The sequence below is a fragment of the Trichosurus vulpecula genome, chromosome 1, assembly GCF_011100635.1.
Source record: "Trichosurus vulpecula isolate mTriVul1 chromosome 1, mTriVul1.pri, whole genome shotgun sequence".
NCBI lineage: Eukaryota > Metazoa > Chordata > Mammalia > Diprotodontia > Phalangeridae > Trichosurus > Trichosurus vulpecula.
The window spans coordinates 526614499-526632069 of NC_050573.1; the positions used below are offsets into that span (position 1 = coordinate 526614499).

General features: G+C 37.1%; 1 pseudogene; it reads left to right on the forward strand.

Moving 5' to 3' along the window:
* Window positions 1–17571, forward strand: part of LOC118833857 — a 60805-nt pseudogene that overhangs the window by 22803 nt on the left and 20431 nt on the right.

The following is a 17571-nucleotide window of genomic DNA, read 5'->3' on the forward strand; positions in this document are numbered from 1 at the left end:
TGAAGTTACAACTGTCACAGCTTATAAGGACTCAGAAGAGAAAATTATTGCCACCAAAGTCCATGGGCTATAAAGCGTCAGATAATAAACTATAGACATTCCGAAAGAATTGGTTTTTATACTGGAAAGTGTAGTAAACCTTTAGTTTTGGTTGTACTAATTAATACCCAAATGGTCTTGCCTTTTACCTTTCTCTCCTAGAATATTAGTTTAGCAGGGAATTTAGAGACTGCTGTCTCACTTGCTAAAGATGACCATTGGAAGAGGATTCGAACAGTGTTGACTCCAACATTTACAAGTGGAAAACTCAAGGAGGTAAAGAAATAAACATTGTTTCTTTCTAGAATCTAGAAGAGAATAAAAAAAATATATCCCAATGATTTTCTCCAATTAAAGTCTAGCTAAAATGCCCACAAGTTTGAGCTACCTAGAAGGAAATATTTTGTTTCTTACCTTTTGTGATACAATAGAGGAAGCATGGACTCTGGAATTAGAGAACCTGATCTTCAATCTCACCTCTGATGCATATTACCTTAGTGACCATTGGCAGGGTACTTAACCCTTCTAGCTGCAGTTTTCTCTTCTTTAAAATGAAGTAGTTTGACTACATGTCCTAGAAGGCCTGTGCTTTCCATAGAAGTATAATTCTTTGCATTCTAAAACAAAGAAGTGAGTTTTTGAAATATCAGTGTGCTTCTTCAGGCTTGGAAAATCTGATTTGTTCTGGAGCTGGGTTTTCCACCTGTAACTATTGTTATTTGGCATTTAGATGTTTCCCATCATTAACCAATATGGAGATGTGTTAGTGAAGAACATGCAGAAGGAAGCAGAGAAAAGCAAGTCTATAACTGTGAAAGAGTAAGTATGGGGTGGCCTTTGACAACATACAACATTCATTCCTATTAAAAACACCAGAAAACATAGGAATATATGGAGCCTTCCTTAAAATTATAAATAGCATCTACCTAAAACCATCAACAAGCATTATTTCTAATGGGGATAAGCTAGATGCATCCCCAGTAAGATCCAGAGTGAAACAAGGATGTCCATTATCACCCCTTCTGTTAAATTTGGTACTAGAAACATTAGCTGTAGCAATAAGAGAAGAAAAAGAAATTGAAGGAATTAGAATAGGCAAAGAAGAAACTAAATGATGACTTTTTGCAGATGATATGATGATTTCCTTAGAGAATCCTAGAAAATAAATTAAAAACTACTTGAAATAATGAACAACTTTAGCAAAGTTGCAGGATATAAAATAAACCCACATAAATCCTCAGCATTCCTATACATTACTAACAAAGCCCAACAGCAAGAGATAGAAAGAGACATTTCATTCAAAGTTACTGTAGACACTATAAAATATTTGGGAGTTTATCTGCCAAGACAAACCCAGGGACAATATGAACATAATTATGAAACACTTTTCACGTGAATAAAGGCAGATCAAAATAAACAGAAAAAAATAAGTCACTCATGGTTAGGCTGAGCTAATATAATAAAAATGAGAATTTTACCTAAGTTAATCTATCTATTCAGTACTATATGAATTGAACTACTAAAAATTATTTTACAGAACTGGATAAAACAGTAACAATATTAATCTGGAAGAACAAGAGGTCTAGAATATCTAGGGTAGTAATGAAAAGAAATGCTAGGGTAGGTGGCATAGCTATACCAGATGTTAAACTGTACTATAAGGCAGCAGTCATCAAAACTAGCAGGTACTGGCTAAGAAACAGAGTCGTGGATCATTGGAATAGGATAGGTACACATGATGGAGAAGTCAACGACTATAGCAATCCACTCTTTGACAAACCCAAAGAATCCAGCTTCTGGGCTAAGAATTCACTATTTCACAAAAACTGCTGGGCAAACTGGAAAATAGTATAGCAGAAATGGCATGGACCAATATCTTACACCATATACCAAAATAAAGTGAAAATGCGTTCATGATTTAGGAATAAAGGCTTATATTTTAAGCAATTTGGGAGAGTAAGGAATAGTTTACCTATCAGATGTATGGAAAAGAAAAGAATTCATGACCCAACAAGAGATAGAGAGCATTACAAAATGTAAAATAGATAATTTTGATTATGTTAAATTGAAATGTTTTTGTATAAAAAAGCCAATGCAACAAAGATTAGTAGGGAAGCAGAAAATTGGGAAAAAATCTTTACAACCAGTGTCTCTGATAAAGGCCTCATCTCTAAAATGTACAGGGAACTGAGCCAGATTTGTAGAAATACAAGTCATTCCCCAATTGAGAAATGGTCAAAGGATATGAACAGGCAGTTTTCAGAGGAAGAAATTAAAGATATCTATAGGCATATGAAAAATGCTCTAAATCACTACTGATTAGAGAAATGCAAATCAAAACCATTCTTAGGTAGCATATCTCTCCTGTCAGATTGGCTAAAATGACAAAATAGGAAAGTGATAAATGCTGGAGAGGATGTGGGAAAATTGGACATTGTTACATTGCTGGTGAAGTTGTGAACTGATCCAGCCATTCTGGAGAGCAATTTGGAACTATGCCCAAAGGGCTATAAAAGTGTTCATACCCTTTGTCTCAGCAATCCCACTTCTAGGGTTGTGTCCCAAAGAGATCACACAAGTGGGAAAAGGACCCATATGTACAAAAATATTTATTACAGCTCTTTTTGTAGTAGCAAAGAATTGAAAATCAAGGGGATGCTCATCAAGTGGGAAATGGCTGAGCAAGTTGTGGTATATGAAGGTAATGGAATACTATTGTGCTATAAGAAATGGGGATGATGTGGACTTCATAACAACCTGGAAAAACCTACATGATGTATTGGTGAGTGAGTGGAGCAGAACCAGGAGAACATTATACACAACCACAGATATATGGATTCTGTGAGGACTAACCCTGATAGACTTTGCTCTTCTCAGCAACACAAGGTGCAAAGACAACTCCAAAGGACTCATGATGGAGAATACTATCTACATCCATAGAATGACCCGTGGAGGCTGAATGCAGATTGAGGCACACTTTATGCTTGCCTTTTTTTTTCTTTTTTTCTCTTTTGTTTTTGTTTTGTTTTACTTTTTTCATTCTGTTTCCTCTTTCTCATGATTCCTTCCATTGGTCATAATTCTTCTTCACAACTTGACTAGTGTGTTATATGCAGAAGATATATAGGATTCCATGTTGTTTTGGGGAGAGGAGGAGAAGGAAACCTGGAACTCAAAATTATATAGAATCGAGTGTTGTAAACTAAAGTTAAAAAAAATCTCAAAAAAAAGAAAGTCCATATTTTGTCTTGGAACATTATACTCAGTTTTGCTGGGTAGGTGATCCTTGGTTTTAATCCTAGCTCCTTTGACCTCCAGAATATCATATTCCAAGACCTTCAATCCCTTAATGTAGAAGCTGCCAGATCTTATGTTATCCTGATTGTGTTTCCACAATATTCAAATTGTTTCTTTCTGGCTGCTTGCAGTATTTTCCCCTTGACTTGGAAACTCTGGAATTTGGCGACAACATTCCTAGGAGTTTTCCTTTTTGGTATCTTTTTAAAGAAGTTATTGTTGTATTCTTTCAATTTTATTTTACCCTCTGGCTCTAGAATATGAGGGCAGTTTTCTTTGATAATTTTTTGAAAGATCATTTCTAGGCTCTTTTTTTGATCATGGCTTTCAGGTAGTCCAACAATTTTTAAATTATCTCTCCTTCATCTATTCTCAGGTCAATGGTTTTTCCAATGAGCTATTTCACATTCTCTTCCATTTTTTTATTGCTTTGTTTCTTTTTTAGAATATCTTGATTTCTCATAAAGTCACTAGCTTCCACTTGCTCCAATCTGATTTTTATGGTGGTATTTTCTTCATTTGTCTTTTGGACCTCCTTTTCCATTTGGTTAATTTTGCCTTTCAAGGCATTCTTCTCTGCATTGGCTTTTTGGGGCTCTTTTGACATTTCGGCTAGTCTATTCTTTAAGGTGTAATTTTCTTCAGTATGTATTTGGGTCTTCTTTAGCAAGTCATTGACTTGTTTTTCATGGGTTTTTTTTTTTGCATCTCTCTCATTCCTCATCCCAATTTTTCCTCTACTTCTCTTACTTGCCTTTCCAAATCCTTTTTGAGCTCTTCCATGGCCTGGGACCAAGTCATACTTTTCTTGGTGGCTTTTGATATAGGCTGTTTGACTTTCTTGACTTGTTCTGGCTGTATGTTTTGATCTTCTTTGTCACCAAAAAAGGAATGCAGCATTTGAGTTTGAGTCTGAGTTTGTTTTCACTGCCTGTTCATGTTCCCAGACAACTACTTGACCCTTGAGCTTTTTGTCAGGATATGACTGCTTGTAGAGTAGAGAGTACTTTGTCCCAAGCTGTAGGTTCCAAGCACTGCTGTTTTCAGAGCTACTTCTACTCCACTGTCACCTCTGGCTCTGTCACAGCAGTGCTCCTCCTCCTCCAAAAACTGCCAACCAGGACCGCAGTCCAGATCCAAGCAGGGCACAGCAAGAGAACATTCCTTTCTGCCCACAATGAGCTCCTTGCACTCCTGCTCTATTCTGCTGCTAGATTCCTCCCACTGTGTGAGCCAGGGATTCAGGAAGCAGCTGACACTGGAACTCTGGAAGCTCTCCACTTGATCCTGCAGTTTCCCACTAACCTGCTCTTTGGCATTTATGGGTTGGAAAGTCTGGTAACTGCCACAGCTCAATGATTCATGGCCCTAGGGCCTGTTCACTCTGGCTGACTCCAGGTCTGGTCTGTCCTGGCATGGCCCATGCTGGGCTGTGCTCTACTCCCAGCACCATGTGATAGACCCTTCCTGGGGCCACACAGGCTCTCCTGGGCTGCAGACTTTTTTGTCTTTGCTATTTTGTGGGTTCTGCTGTTTTAGAATTTTTCAGACCCATTTTCTTTACAGGTTTTTGGAGGGATTTTTGGGAGAGCTTAAGCAAGTCCCTACTTTCTAGCCACCATCTTAGATCCAGCCACTTAAAAAATAATTTTTATACAAATGAAATCAGATTTAAGTAATTGGGGAAATATTAAGTGTTCATGGGTAGCAGGACTAATAAAACAAAAATGGCAATTTTACCTAAAGTAATTTATTTCTTCAGTGCCATCCTAGTTAATCTCTTAAAAACATTTTACCAAATTAGAAAAAAAAATAAGATTCATTTGGAAGAACAAAAACTCAAGAATATCAAAGGAAGTAATGAAAAACTGTAAAGTAAGGAAGTTTAGCAGATCTTAAACTATATTAGATTTATACACACACACACACACACACACACACATACACACACATATATATATGTATATAATTCTAATGTAGTTTAAGAGGATCTATGATTTACTCCCTCAATATTTTGGAATAAGAATTCACTATTTGCTAAAAATTGTAGACACAGCTGGGAAGAAGTATGACAGAAGCTGGGCATAGACTAATATCTTGCATCATTTACCAGGATAAGATAAAAATAGATACATGAAATAAACATAAAGAGACATATTACAAGAAACTTTGAAGAACTTAGAACTTATTACTTATCAGACTTATGGATAGGTAAACAATTTCTGAATAAAGAAGAGATAGAGAACAGACTATGTGTGAAAACAGATAAAAGAAATATTGCCAGGATCAGAAGGAAAGCAGAAAACTGGGAAAACATTTTATAGACAGTTTCTCAGACAAAGGTCTCCTATCTCAAATATATAAAGAACTTTGTCAAATTTATAAAAATATGAGTCATACCCCAGTTTTAACTGGCCAAACAATATGAACAAGTAGTTTTCTAATGAACAAAATCAATTTGTAGACATATAAAAATGCTTTATATCATTATCTTTACTCATTTATTAAAGCTATCTATATCCTCAGTTCCTTCAAAAGACTTTTTTTGTATCACCTCACCATACTAGTCATTGTACACCCTTTAGCTCCAACTTAACATCATCCTTCTCCAAATGTGATGCCCAGAATTTTGGACCCAGGGGTGGAGCCAAGATGGCAGCTGTAAAACAGGGACTAGCGTGAGCTCCCCACCGAGTCCCTCAGAAAACCTATAAAAAATGGCTTTGAATCAATTCTAGAACTGCAGAACCCACAAAACAGCAGAGGGAAGCAGGGTTCCAGCCCAGGACAGTCTGGATGGTCCCTGGGTGAGGTCTATCCTTCACAGAGCTGGGAGCAGAGTGGAGAGGAGCAGAGCAGAGCCCAGCATGAGTGGCGCGGACCAACCAGACCAGGAGCCGGGTGGAGTGTGCCCTAGCGCCATGAATCAGTGAGCTGCAGCAGTTACCAGACTTCTCAACCCACAAATGCCAAAAACAACAGAGAAGGTTAGTGGGAAAAGCTGCAGGAGTGGAGGGAGTTCGCGGTTTGGCGACCACTCCAGGGGCAGCAGAGGTGGGGCAGCTACAGAAGTACAGCTGCAGTTGCTTCCAGCCCCAGGTCCACCTGGTGGGAGGAATTAAGTGGCGGATCAGAGCAACAGTGCACAGCCTGCTGAAGACCTAAGCCCAGTCCGGGTTGGGGGTTCTTGGGGAAGGAGGAGTGCTGGTGTGGGTGAGCTGGCGTATCCCCCCAAGTGTGGAACATAGTTCTCTTAACTCCACAAGCAGTCATACCCTGCTGAAAAACTCAAGGGTCAAGTTAGTTGGCTGGGAATATGGCTAGGCAGTGAAAATGCACCCAGATTCAGTCTCAGACTTTGGAATCTTTCTTTGGTGACAAAGAAGACCAAAACATACAGCCAGAAGAAGTCAACAAAGTGCAAGAGCCTACACCAAAAGCCTCCAAGAAAAACATGAACTGGTCCCAGACCATGGAAGAGCTCAAAAAGAATTTGGAGAAGCAGGTTAGAGAAGTAGAGGAAAAATTGGGAAGAGAAATGAGAAGGATGCGAGAAAACCATGAAAAACAAGTCAATGACTTGGTAAAGAAGACCCAAATACATACTGAAAAATATACTGAAGAAAACAACACCTTAAAAAATAGACTAACTCAAATGGTAAAAAGCTCCAAAAAGGCAATGAGGAGAAGAATGCCTTGAAAGGCAGAATTAGCCAAATGGAAAAGGAGGTCCAAAAGACCACTGAAGAAAATACTACCTTAAAAATTAGATTGGAGCAAGTGGAAGCTAGTGACTTTGTGAGAAATGAAGACATTATAAAACAGAACCAAAGGAATGAAAAAGTGGAAGACAATGTGAAATATCTCATTGGAAAAACCACTGACCTGGAAAATAGATCCAGGAGAGATCATTTAAAAATTATTGGATTACCTGAGAGCCATGATCAAAAAAACAGCATAGATATCATCGTTCAAGAAATCATCAAGGAGAACTGCCCTGATATTCTAGAGCCACAAGGCAAAATAGAAATTGAAAGAATCCATTGATCACCTCCTCAAATAGATCCCAAAAAGAAATCTCCTCAGAATATTGTCACCAAATTCCAGAGCTCCCAAATCAAGGAGAAAATACTGCAAGCAGCCAGAAAGAAACAATTTGAGTATTGTGGAAACCCAATCAGAATAACCTAAGATCTGGCAGCTTCTACATTAAGAGATCGAAGGGCTTGGAATACGATATTCCGGAGGTCAATGGAGCCAGGATTGAAACCAAGAATCACCTACCCAGCAAAACTGAGCATCATGCTCCAAGGCAAAATATGTATTTTCAATAAAATAGAGGACTTTCAAGCTTTCTCAGTGAAAAGAACAGAGCTGAATAGAAAATTTGACTTTCAAAAACAAGAATCAAGAGAAGCATGAAAATGTAATCAAGAAAAACAAGAAAAAGAAATTGCAAGGACTTACTAAAGTTGAACTGTTTTGTTGACATTCCTACATGGAAAGATTATGTGTATGATTCATGAGACCTCAGTATTGGGGTAGCTGAAGGGAATATGCGTATATATATGTATATATATATATATATACACATATATGTTTATGTACATATATATATATAAGTGAATGTGTATGTATATATGTATGTGTGTATATATATATATATAGAGAGAGAGAGAGAGAGTGGGCAGAGGGTGAATTGAAGGTGAAGGGAAGATATCTAAAAGAAATAAAATCAAATTAAGGGATGAGAGAGGAATATATTGAGAGAGGGAGATAGGGAGGGATAGAACGGGATGAATTATCTCGCATAAAGGTGGCAAGAGGAAGCAGTTCTGTGGGAAGAGGGGAGAGGGCAGGTGAGGGGGGAATGAGTGAATCTTGCTCTCATCAGATTTGGCCTGAGGAGGGAATACTATACATACTCATTTGGGTATCTTACCCCACAGGAAAGAAGAGGGAATTAGATAAAATAAAAGGGAGGATGATGGAGGGGAGGACAGATGGGGTTGGAGGTAATCAAAAACAAACACTTTTGAAAGGGGACAGGGTCAAGGGAGAAAATTCAATAAAGGGGGATGGGTTGGGAAGGAGCAAAATATAGTTAGTCTTTCACAACATGAGTATTGTGGAAGGGTTATACATAATGATACACGTGTGGTCTATGTTGCTTGACTTCTTAGGGAGGGTGGGTGGGAAGGGAAGAGGGAAGAGAATTTGGAACTCAAAATTTTAAAAACAGATGTTCAAAAACAAAAAAAAAGTTTTTGCATGGAACTAGAAAATAAGATACACAGGCAATGGGGCATAGAAATTTATCTTGCCCTATAAGAAAGAAAGGGAGAAGGGGATGGGAGGGGAGTGGGGTGACAGAAGAGAGGGCCGACTGGGGAAAAGGGTAACCAGAATATACATGATCTTGGAGTGGGAGGGAGGGTAGAAATGGGGAGGAAAATTTGTAATTCAAACTCTTGTGAAAATCAATGTTGAAAACTAAATATATTTAATAAATAAATTAAAATAAAAAAGAACTTTGCACACAATACTATAGGTATGGTCAGATCAGGGCACAGTGCATCAGGACCATCACTTCTTTCATTCTGGATAATATGCTTTTCTTCCTATATTCTAAAGGCCTATTAAGTTGCTAAATTATTATTTCTTAGAAAAATACAAATTGAAACTACTTTGAGATTGTTTTATAGCTATCAGAATGACAACAATAATTTGAGAGGATATTGACACATGTTGGAGGACATACGTAAAATTTAGGACACTAATTCATTCTTGGTGGAATTGTGAACTGATCCACACATTTTGGAGAACAAACTGGAATTCTGCCTAAAGAGCCACTAAACTTCCTGTAACCTTTGACCCAGCAATAACATTACTAGAGAAATTTCCAAAGATGATTGATTTAGGAAAAAGGAAAAGAACCTCTGTGTTCTAAAATGTTTACATGAGCTCTCTTTGTGGTGCAAAGAACTGGAGATTGCAGGGCTGCTCATCAATTAAGGAACACCTGAAGAAGTTTTGGTATATGATTGTTATAGAGTAGTACTATGCTCTGAGAACTGATGAACTCGATGACCTTAGAAAAGCATGGATAGACTTGCACAAAGTAATGAAGAAGGAAATGAGAAGAATGAACAGAATGCTGTATATCGTAATAGTAATATTGTTTGAAGAACAACTTTGAGTGACTAAGAAATTTTGACTACTATAAATGTCCAAATTAACTATGAAGGACATATGAAGGAAGATGTCTGCATCTATGTAATAGTAATTAATTTGGGACATTTTTTCTACTCTTAAGTGCATTTGAGGATTCTGGCCTTTGTTTGAATGGGGCAGATAAAGTGTGTTTCTCAGCCTTAAGACAATCAGAGAGTCATTGAATTGTATATGATGTGATACTGGGGATGGAGAACTTTCCCACACCCAGTCTGGGTGAGGTCAGAGCCCTCAGGGCTCTGAACAGGATATAATTGAGGAGAGTTTGGCCTTTGACTTTTGGGGCACACTCATGGAAGGAGTGTTGAGACTCTGGGCAAGCTGCAAACTGCCCCCAGCTTTGCCACCGAGATGTTGGTTCTTCTCTGGTAACTATGCATTGTGATTAGAATCAGACAAAGTCTGTCTGTTGATATTTATAATTTCTGTTTGTATTTGCGTTGAAATTCACGGGGCTGATCTTTTTCCCCTGAACTGTGAATGATATTTGTATATTTGATCATACTGAGATTGTTAGCCCCTTATGGTTATTTTCTTTAGTAAAGCAGATCAAAGAAGTTGTGTTGGCAGCTTTCTGTGTGCTGCTTGTCGGCGGGCCTTACACTCCTACAGCAGATGCTAGCAGATTGTTGCTATAATTTAGACAAAGAACTGTTGAATAGAAGTATATATAGAATGATTTTACACGCAGAAAGACATACACAATTGTGTCTAATGGTAGCCATCTCTAGCTAAGGGTGGGGAAATGGAAAAAACCAAAGGAAACACTAAATTTATTTGATAACTTTATTAAATATTTAAAAAGGAATGGCAAGTTGTACGTAATTGATATATACCTTCATGTGCCCCTTTTTCTTTTACTATGCTATAGAAATGTTTGTTTTGATACACACAAATACACACATATGTACATACATCTTTGTGTCTAATAGTAGCCATCTCTATGGTGGGGAAGGGAAGATAAACAAAGGAAAAAATAAAATTACATGTTAGCTTTATTATATATTTAAAAGGTATGGCAAGTTATACAAAATAGATTTGCACTTTCATGTGCAAGCATCTTTTTTTCTTATATCATGTTATGGAAATGTTGGTTTTATTTCATGAATTAAAATTAAATAAATAAAAATTAAAAAAAAACAATGAAAAAACATGGCAATCAGAATGACAATGATAGAGTGTGAGGTAGTGAGAAAATAAAATGTGAAGAAATCACAGGGAATATATATGTATTAACATATATCTATGTCTATTCATATCTATACTTAGAAATGTTTAAAAATCAAGAAACAGGGTAATAGGGAAGTGGAAAATTCTGCTGAGGCTGTGGGAGTCTGATTGCTCAGCCTCTGGAAAAGTTTACCCTGAAACTTTTTGTTCTTTCTTCTGGTTCTAGTTTAAAGATTTGTTCAGTAGGAATAGGGTCACTGTGACCTGCTTTCCTTTGCTGTAAAGTACTATAGAAGAATGGAGAGGGTCTTCCACTCCCCTTATCCTATTCTCCTTCTTCAGATTTATAGATGTCACCTCAGTTGTAATCATTAACTAAGGGAATGGGAATCGGAGTTTCTGTGCCTTGATTTCCCAGTTCTTTGTCCAGTTTTTCATACTCAGCCCACCTTCCAGCCAATGGCAAGAAGGGTCAGAGGCGGGAATTCTCTTGCATTAGTTATAATCATTGATGCTTTGCTCCTTGTATGGGGGCCTCCCTTGATAGAACTGTTCTGGTAGAGGATGCCCTATTCTCATGAGAATTGAATAAAATTTTATTTGTGTTCCCACCCTGAGATGGCTCCTTATTAAAAATTAACTTTTTTAATTACTGAGGGTTTTTCATCCCACACAATAGTGTAGCTAATCTCAAGAAGACAGAATAATATGTGATCAATGGTACACTGTCCTATGTGTCTACCTAGCATTTCTTCTGTGTTTATCTTCTAGGCATTGATTTATATATGTATGTATGTATGTATGTATATATACATACAAGTCCTATTTTAATATAAGCTTCTAGAGGCCAGAGTATGTTTTTGCATTTTTCTCCTATCTCCAGTGCTTAGAATAGGGCCTGGCACATAGCAAGCATTTAGTAAATGATACCTTATTAATTGGAACTAGAGAGTATTCACACTATGGGGGAAGATGTATCCCTGGTTAAATGAGGGAAAACAAACCTTCTCTAATAGCTTTGGAAAAGAAGTGATAATACCAATCTGCATTGCTATGCATTTTGGCTCATGAACATCCAAGCTATCATTCATTCATTCATTCCCTCATTAATTTATAAAAAGTTTTTCAGACTTCTAAGCAGTTGATGAAAAGAATCAGTATTTTTCTGAAAAAGTCTCAGCTAGTAGATGCTACTGACCATTTCACCTCTGGCCCACCTGCCCTTCTGGCTTGAACGTAGAGCAAATAAGGCAAATCTGGCAAGATAACATTGAAATGTGATTGGGAAATAGGTAATAAAATAAAAATACAATAGAATAAGAGTAATAGTTATATGTGGTTTTCTAATTTCAATGTATGGCTCACAAATATCCTTTGGAATGGTTTAGTGACCTGGCTTCCTATTGAGTTTCACACTATGGGTTTAGAGCCTCACTTTATGTCTTTACTTGGTGATGAAAGATGTGGTTCCTTTTTTGAGTCATTTTTTGCTTTCTCTCCTCAGCATTTTGGGAGCCTACAGCATGGATGTGATCACCAGTACTTCATTTGGTGTCAATATTGATTCCTTGAATAATAAGAATGATCCTTTTATCAGAGAAATGAAGAAGTTAACAAGCATATTTACTGTTCTTAACCCACTCAGATTTACAACAGGTAAGTTAGTTCTTCTTTACAGAAATGGATAATTAAAAATTCAGTGCTCTGAAGATTCCTGAAGATAAATAAATAATTTGGATGAAAATAGATTTAGAGATTGACATAAATTTAGAAGCCACCAAGTCTAACCCCTTTATTTAACAGAAGATTAAACTGCTAAATAAATTACAACACAGTGCCATGAATTATGGAAATTCATTTTTTAAAATTTCTATATATTAGGAAGGGAGTCCTTTCAGACAGCAATTGACCAAAATTTTCATGAGAATTATTTGCTGATTGGTAGTCATAGGTAGCTTTGCAGTTCATCTAGAAGACCAGGGATGGGCACAGGAAACCTGATTTTGGAGAGTGATCCCCTTCCATTGTTGGGCTTTTTGCTGACTTCCACAAGTTCACATAATCAGAGGCCTCAAAAAGGAAATGAGTAAGGCATGCTACAATTTATACCTCTGCTACCATTTCTCCATCTACCCTCCAAATAAAGGGGATAGAATCTTTCATAAAATTCTACAGTTTTGTGAGGATTTTTTTTGTTTTTCATTCTTTTCCTCAGCGCTCTTTCCATTCCTTGTTCCCTTGTTAAAAAAATTGGACATAAGCATATTCCCCAAAGAAGCAACCAATTTCTTGGCAAATTCAGTTAAAAAATAAAGGAAGAATGAAAGAAAAATTCACAGAAGCTAAGTCCCTCCAATGTTCAGAATAAGAATATGTGTCTACTAAAAATAGTTGTGTTCTTTATCCCCAGAGTACAGCAAACAAAATTTGTGTTCCATTTTATGTCATGTATATTTTTGCTCACTATAATTTTTATTCGATTTCATTTGTCATTGTCTTTTGAGGACTTACTGTAGCATGAAGAAATGTTGCTTTGTATCCTCTAAGCTCATTACACCTCAATCTGTATGTTCTTATTATTTAATATTTATCAGAGTTAGTGATCTGTGTCTGTGGGAATACAAAGGGAAAAAAAACACTGTCCCAGCTCTCAAATATTTTACAACAACATATACCCAATATTATACGGCAAATTAATATATATAATGTGTAGCAGCAACCCAAGAAGAGGTACATTTCTCCTTTATTTTGCCCTCTCAAAACAGGCCTTGCTACTAATAAAAAGGCTATATAAGAATGGATAAAAAATTGTAATTATGCTAGTAATGTGGTATTCAAATTCTCCATGTGTGCTCTTGGCTGAAATTTGGAACACTTTTCATTTTCCCACAAAAGTCCTCCTCTCAGTCCTGTTTCTGGAACAGCTATGACCCAAAATTATTTTTTTTTAAATTTATTTTTAGTTTATGACACTCAGTTCCACAAATTTTGGGGTTCCAAATTTTCTCCCCCTCCTTCTCCTTCCCACCCCAGAAGGCATAGTAATCCAATATAGATTTTGCATACACCTTCAAATTAAACTTATTTACACAATAGTCAAGTTGTAAAGAGGAACTATAACCAATGGAATGAATCATGAGAAAAGAGAAAAAGAACTACAAAAGAAGGGAAAAGGAAGAGAGAGCAAATAGTTTGCTTCAGTCTACATTCAGACTCTGTAATTCTTTCTCTGGATATGTATAGCTTTTTCCATCATGAGTCTTTTGGAGCTGTCTTTAAACTTGTATTCGTGAGAAAAGTCAAGTCTATCAAAGTTAATCATCACAGATACCATGTGTCTGTAATTTTGTATGATGTTCTCTTCGTTCTGCTCCTCTCACACAGCATCAAATCATGTAAATCTATCCAGTTTAATATGAAGTCTGTCTACTCCTCATTTCTTATAGCCCAATAGTAGTAATCCATTACATTCATACATTCATATACCACAACTTGTTTAGCCATTCCCCAATTGATGGGCATCCCCTTGATTTCCAATTCCTTGCCACCACAAAAAGAGCTGCTATGAATATTTTTGTACATACATATGATCTATAATTCCTGAAAGCCAGGCCAGAAAAGTACAACCTATTGTGGACCCTTGCAAGCTACAGTCTTCAAGCCTGACCATGGTGGTTCTTTGCATGTTTGCTGACCTAGAATTGATCTAGTTGAAGTGGAAGAGGTATGTCCATTGGTTGACCACAGTAAGATCAATTTCTTTGCCCATAGTAATCCTGGGAAAGTTATTGTAAGTTTTGAAGTTATTGTAAGATTTTGATCAGTAATGTCCACAATTATAAACCATTGAAGCATTATACTTCTACCCTTTCTGTCAGACTTAAAAGAATTCATTTCCTGAAATACTTAATATTTCCTCTTACAGTTTTCAGTGTTGGCTTCCTTTACATAAACCTGGATTGGCAGATCGTCAATGGTTCATAATCTTTTGGTCCTTGGTGGAAATGCCCTGAGTGGAATTTAAACACTGCCACTAAACTGAAACCACAATGTCTCTAATCGTTTGGCCCTCCACTTGTGTGTCCTCTAGTAGGCATATTAATTTTCTGTTTTCATGGCTAATTTATGTGTTCTCAAGTGTTTTTTCAGCACTAGTTTTTTCCATTACTTTTGCAGCACCGGGTAGATTTACTTCAGCTTATGATGGATTCTCAGACTTCTAAGAATTCAGAGACACACTCTCATAAAGGTAATTTGGGCAGGAGGATAGTCACTAAATGGAATCTTGAAGCCATTATCTGCAGAAGTATGAAATAATTTCCAGTTTGCTTAGATGATATACCAAATGACAATAATAATGACAATGATGAGATGATGATGTTACAAGGTTTGAGATTTGGAGGGCGATTTACTTATATTGTTTCATTTGAACTTCACAACAATTCACTTTGCTTGGTGTTATTCTTATTTCCATTTTATAGATGAGGACTCTAAAGTTGAGAGAGTTTAAGCAACTTCCACAGGAAAACTTTGAAGTAGGATTTGAACTCAGATCTGATTTACTTCTAAGTCCAACACTTTGTGGAATCACCTAGACACCTCAGAAGGGTGCTTGATGTCTATAGTATGAACTAAATAGAGATAATTTTCAATTTTTATTTTACTTCACTTGTCAGGACTTGCTCATCATAGGTAAAAGCAGGACACTGGCCGATATGATCATTCAATCTGACCTCAGACCTTTACTAGCTGTGTGACCCTGGGCAAGTCATTTAACCCTGTTTGTCTCAGTATCTTTATCTATAAAATGAGCTGGACAAAGAAATCCCAGACCATTATAATATCTTATCAAAGAAAACCCCAGCTAGGGGCACAAAAAGTCAGACATGACTAAAACAAACGAATAAAAGCCACATAGGAAAGAAGAGAGTACAAGTTTCTCTTGCAATAAAAAAAAAAAAAAAACTTGTGGGTAAATTTCTCAAATTGTTTTTTAATTAGCACAATTATCATTTAACCACAAGTAGGATATTGACTTTTCTTTGCTCTACCTAAGCATTCTTACCAGAACTCAGAGTGAAGGAGGCAGTATATTGTAAGGGAAGGGGGAACTGGATTTGGAAGTCAGAAGGCCAGATTCTAGTCTCAACCTCAGCCACTTACTAGCTCAGTGATGTTGGAACACTCATTTTACTTCTCTGAGCCTCAATCGCCTTTTCTAAGGGATGGCGAAAAGCACTCTTGTGCTAGCAATTTCACAAGCTGGTTATGGTAGTCAAATGAAATAAGGTAGGTAAAATATAAACACTAAGCAATATGTAAATGTAATCAATGTTTATTGTTACCTTCTGGATGCCTTCTCTTTATGGATAGAATGTAGTGGGGTACAGTGGGAAGAGTAGATACAGTTGAAATCTGAGGACCTAGGTTCAAATCATAACTCTCTCACCTATGAGACTTTGGGAAAGTCACTTAGGCCTCAGTATACTGAACTGAAAAGTCAGGTTGCTGGACTATATGACTTCTGTGTTTCCTTCAAGCTCTAGATCCAGGATCTCCCTTCAAACATCATTCCTCCCTATTTGCTTCACTCCGTGTACAACTACCCTACCATAGGCACTTATCCACTTTGGATTATTGCCAGAAACTTTCAATGTGTTTGTCCTATTACACAGTGTGCTAGAAAGAAGAGAGAACTCCCTGAAATTGAATATCACTTTTGTCACTTCCAGAAACAACAACTGAGGATGAGGCAGGTGTGCGAAAAGAACAGAACAGACATAGGATAAAAAAGGTTGAGCAACCTTGGTTAGACTTAATCTCTATCTTCATGATGATGGATTTCAGTGGAAAATTCCTGTCATATTACTGAATGCATTTCAGATCATTTCTAGGTATTCTGGAGAATTAAATAGATGCCTTTCCTAAATTCTTGTGATGTGACCAAATTATATAACACTGGTAGGATAGCTTTGTCTGAATATTTGCCTGTATCTTTTTCAGATCTAAGTGATGAGGAAATCCTGGCCCAGTCCGTTATCTTTATACTTGGTGGCTATGAAACCACCAGCTCAGTCGTTTCATTCCTTTTGTATAACCTGGCCACCCACCCTGAGATCCAACAAAAACTTCAGGAGGAGATAGATGCAGTTTTGCCCAGCAAGGTGAGTGGACGAGAGGAATAGAGATATTCATACCCCTTCCCAACTTACTTTCTATTTGTCCATTTGCCTCATCTCCTAATAGAAGCTTTCTTCACATCACCTTGCGGGTGAGTAGTTGTCCATTAGTAAGGCATGGCTAGGTTTGAAAAGGCAAAGATAAATTGAAACACCATAGATTTACAAATGGAGTTTTGTTTACAGAGAAGGAAATCTCTCAAGAAATAGTGCCAACCCTCCGAAAAATACTGAAAAAGCCCACTTGTCTACTATTCATAGAGCCATTTAGTAGCCATTCTTCCATTTACTCGCATTCATTTCTCATCTGTTTGGGTCTCCTCTCTACTCCTCACTTATTCTCATTCCCCTTTCCTTCTTTCGTATTCTCTTTTCTTGTCCCTTGCTAGTTCTTCCCTTTGCTACTCTCCTCTCATCTCCTCTTTTCAGTATCTTTCAGTATCTGATGTGACTGATAACAGGGATTATAAACTATTCCTGGTGTCAGAAGACAAAAGGTCTTTTGAGTAAACATTGGAGTTTGTACATACCCAGGAACCTCTTTTGGATGCACCAGGATCACCTGTCCCCATCATTCTTTGACCAAGTAGGATAATCCCCATTATGGAAACACTTAAATAGTCATTTTTCTATGAATGTAAGGGATAGCCAT